The sequence below is a fragment of the Mus pahari genome, chromosome 1 (assembly GCF_900095145.1).
Source record: "Mus pahari chromosome 1, PAHARI_EIJ_v1.1, whole genome shotgun sequence".
Lineage (NCBI taxonomy): Eukaryota > Metazoa > Chordata > Mammalia > Rodentia > Muridae > Mus > Mus pahari.
The window spans coordinates 25,445,256-25,450,216 of record NC_034590.1 but is presented as its reverse complement, the minus strand read 5'-3'; positions in this window follow the sequence as shown (position 1 = coordinate 25,450,216).

Genomic DNA, 4,961 nt, shown 5'->3' with positions numbered 1-4,961 from the left:
ATATATATATATATATATATATATATATATATATATATATATATATATGAGTATTGTGTGGTCAATTCAAGAATTCTTTTTGTACACCTAACTTTCCAGGTGCACGTAGATAGCATATAGCATTGCTATATCAAATTTGGCTTTATATAGAATATTTATTTAATTCATATTTAAATGTAATTAAATCATGCAGAGAGGTAAATATTTGGTGACCCAATTTAACTCTTGTGCCTATTCAGACCCGGGAAGCATGAAGGCAGACTGTGTCATTGGATTGGGAAAAATACTAAAGTTGTGCTTGATTAGGAGAGAACTCTGGCTGAAATTTATTAATTACATGAGTCCTCTCTCAAGAAGATAAAAGTGCAAAATATCTGTTGGCATGGATTTCTAGCTTGTCTGGTGTCAACTCAATACATGGAGGTAAAGCTGGCTTAGAAATCCAAAAACCTGTGTATGACCAAACTACTCTGAATGCACCCAGAATTATCTTACCTGGAAAGCTATGCAGGTAGAAACTTTAAGTTTTTGATAAAGTAAAAATAAATGCTATTTTGACCTGTCACATATAAAGATTTTTAGTTTGACAAATCAAACTTCATCTTAGTTTTTATAATCAAAGTTTCAATTTTCAAAATACTATGACCCTAAGTACAAATGTAAATATTTTGTTTCTAGTCCCATTTCAGCAGCAAAAAGCAGTGCCTAGCAAACTGTAAATGCATCACGCCATTAGTTGGAATGGCCCTGTATTAATCATATAAATGTGTTATGGGTTTTCCTTTTTATTGGAAATTTTATGAAAATCCATTTCAAATGTTATCCCCTTTCCTGGTTCCCCCTCTGGAACCCCCTTCTCTCATACCCTCTTCCTCTGCATCTATGAAGATTCTCTGCCACCCACCCACCCTCTTTCTCCTTACCCGGTGTTCCCCTTCCAGTCTTCACAGGACAAAGAGCAGCTCCTCCCATTGATGCCAGACAGTGCCATCATCTGCTGCATATGTGGCTGGAGCCATGGGTCCCTCCATGTATACTCTTTTGTTGATGTTCAGAGGGAGCTCTGAGGGTTCTGGTTGGTTGATATTGTTCTTCCTATGGGGTTGCAAACTCCTTCATCTCCTTCAGTCCTTTCTCTATCTCCCCAATTGGGCACTTTGTGTTCACTGCAATGGTTGGCTGTGAGCGTCCACATCTGCATTCGTCAGGCTTTAGCAGAGTTTATCAGGACACAGTTATAACAGGCTCCTGTTTGCAAGCACTTCTTGGCAATAGCCATAGTGTCTGGGTTTGATGTCTGTATATGGGATGGATCTCCAGGTGGGGCAGTTTCTAGATGGCCTTTCCATCAGTCTCAGCTCCACATTCTGTCTCTGTATTTCCTTTAGACAGGAGCCCTTCTAGGTCAAAAATTTGGAGATGAATGTGTGGCCCATCCCTCAACCGGTCATTTATGCATGTGGAAATATTGAAGGAGTCAAAAGAAAACCGTAGTGAAAAATACAAAAAAAAATTATATATAGTGTAATATAATTGTGTTTTATATTTCTCGTTCTGTGTCTCTGTCTTCGTTTCACTGTGTGTATGTCATTCTCTCACACATGCACACACATGCACATACACAAAGGTATTTAGAACAGAGAGTATGATGATGCGCTGTCTGTCTGATACTCTGTACATGTATATAAGGAGCCTGGAAGATGTATTTCACGTTCCATTAGCTTCCTTTAGCTGTAACACATCATTAAAAATTTAGCATTAGCTAAAATAATACAAATGTGCCTTGTTATCTTTGTTTCAAAAGTCTCATGGCATTGTTTTACAGTTAAGACTCTATTGATCTGGATCAAGTTTGCTAAGGGGTGTTCACTTCATTGAGATTCATTAGACTTCATACATCTGCTTATTTTTCCTTCATAGCATACTTAAAAGTTTCAAATTTGACTTGGTTACAATTTAAAGTATATTAATGTATCAGTATCTTCTTAATCAAACACTTCAAAGTTAAAACCTTACATTTTAAGCCCTAAGCAAACACATCTTCTTAAGTCTTATATTGGGATGTGACATGAGAGTCCGAGAGGTAATATAAAAGGAACACAGGGACTGGCACTTTTCTGGATATTGAAATTTCGTGGATCACCATCTTATTTTGAATTCCGTAACATCTACAGGTGGTAATGGGTGTAGAGTAACTAAAAATTATCAGAGTTTCCAGATCTTTCAGAGTTTCCCAGTGAGTCACTCTGACATGGTCTCTTTTACATACCTTTTCTCAATATAAAGATTTATGACTGTAATAGACATTAACTGTCTTCACTTATACCTAGATACCTGGTTTTTAGCTTTGTCTGTCAAATTACCAAAACGTAAGTGCCACCTGTGAAGAGAGCCTCTATGAAAGAAATGTGTCTATAAGATTGAGCTGTGGCCATGTCTGGGTGGGATGGTCTCCTTTGATGGTTGATACAGAAAGGCAAAGCCCTTTGTGCATAATACAATCCCTGGGCAAGAGGGTCTGGGATATCTAAAAGCTAGTTAGTATGAACAGATGAGCCAATAAGTGAGCCAGAGAGCAAGCTACATTCTGCTGTGGTCTCTGCTTCATAGTTCCTGCCCAGACTTCCATCTATGGCAGAGAGTGACCTGCAAAAAAAAAAGTTGAAATTAACCTTTCTAATTTTTCTTCTCTGAGTTGCTTTGGTCATGGTATTTATTGCATCAGCATAAGGAAAACTATAACACAACATATTCCAACTTCATCTTTGAAGTAGATTTAATAATTGATAAAGATGGTCCTTGGACCTGCGTCAGAACCCCATGAAAAGCATTGATGACTCTTTTTCTGAGGACTCTTTCCAGGGTACTAAGGTTGGTAACTGATTTGTGTCCTTCCAGTTTCTGTACTCTGCGACTACAGTGAACACCAAGCCCAACTGAACTGTACTTGACAGATGTATTCAGCTTTCCTTTTGGGTGCAGTATGTAGTGTCAGACTGTCCTTCCTATTTTTGTTTAGAGTTGAAAGTTGTGGTTTCCTTAGATGGATAAACAGGTCCTCTTTTACCTTTTACTGATTCTAGTATATACTTGGCACAGCCTAAAGATTTGGGGATGGAAATAAGACAGGACTAGGTCATGTTTCCAGAAATTATGGCACCATAAATCTATATGGGTTACATTATGCTTATAAAATTGTTTCTATTACCATATTCTCATTGGACAATATGTTGGGTTTCATAATATTTCATTATAGCATACTATGAATCTTTACCACATTTATTCAAGTTAATTTTCTTGTCCTCTGAATTGAGCATTACTCCCACCTTCCAACTTTAATGTCATAGATGACTAAAGATAGATGGACTAATATATAGGTAGTTTAATAATTTTCTTACAGTGTGTTGCTATTCTGCTTTTGAGAGACAGGCTTTAATTTTTCTGTTACTGAATAATTTGATAATTTATTGAGGCATGGTTGATAAGCAAAGCTGTGCATATATAATATGTACAATTTTATGTTTGAACATGTATACATACCAACAAAGCTATCATCATAATCAAGATAATAAATATATCCAATCTCTCTAAGATTCTTTAGATTATTTGAGTTCATCTGCATTGTTTTATATTCTCATTCTTGCACTTAGCAAGATTTTACTTCATAAATCTTGGAAGTACTCAATAAACATGTTGCACTCTGAGTACTGTAGTAAAAAGCTAAGATCTAGGCCTTGCTCATTTCATACTTTTAGATCACTTCACTGAAGGACTGGAACTAGAGTAGCTGTAGTCTACTCCTACACAGATAGACATCATACCCTAAGTCCTTGATCTTCCTGCCCCTTGACCCCCTTGTTCATGCTGGGAAGAAGCAAAATTATCCAGTGAAGGCTTTATGACTTCAATAACAGAACGGTGCAATTAGGAAGGTGATATTTGTTTATCTGTTCATAGCAGCTTTATTTATAATAGCCAGAAGCTGGAAAGAACCCAGATGTCCTTCAATAGAGGAATGGATACAGAAACTGTGGTACATTTACACAATGGAGTACTACTCAGCTATTAAAAACAATGAATTTATGAAATTCTTGGGCAAATGGATGTAACTGGAGGATATCATCCTTAGTGAGGTAATCCAATCACAAAAGAAGTCACTAGATATGCACTCACTGATAAGCGGATATTAGCCCAGAAACTTAGAATACCGAAGATACATTATGCAAAACAGAAGAAAACCAAGAATGATGACCATTGTGTGGATACCTCATTCCTCCTTAGAATAAGGAACAAAATACTCATGAAAGGATATAGGTACAGAGACAAACTTTAGAGCTAAGATGAAAGGATGGACTATCCAGAGACTACCCCATTCGGGAATCCATCCCATCATCAGCCACCAAGCCTAGATACTAATGCTCATGTCAGTAAGATTCTGCTGAAGGGACCCTGATATTGTGGCCTCTTGTGAGGCTATGCCAGTGCCTGCCAAACACCCAAGTGGATGCTCACACCCAGCTATTGGATGGAACACAGGGTCCCCAATGGAGGAGCTAGAGAAAGTACCCAAGGACCTGAAGGGGGCTGCAATCCTGTAGGTGGAACAACAATATGAACTAACCAGTACCCCCTGATCTTGCATCTCTAGCTGCATATGTAGCAGAAGATGGCCTAATCGGCCATCACTGGGAAGAGAGGCCCCTTGGTCTTGCAAACATTATATGACCCAGTACAAGGGAAGGCCTGGGCCAAGTAGTGGGAGTGGGTGGGTAGGGGAGCAGGGGCGGGGGGGTATAGGGAACTTTCAGGATAGCATTTGAAATGTAAATAAAGAAAATAATAGTAATAAAAAAAAATTTTTAAAAAGTAAAATTTCTGAGGAAGATTAAGGGAATTTTTAAGAATTATATTCTATGGTAAAATTGTGGTCATTAGAAGTGGATTTTTTCATAAAAAGCATA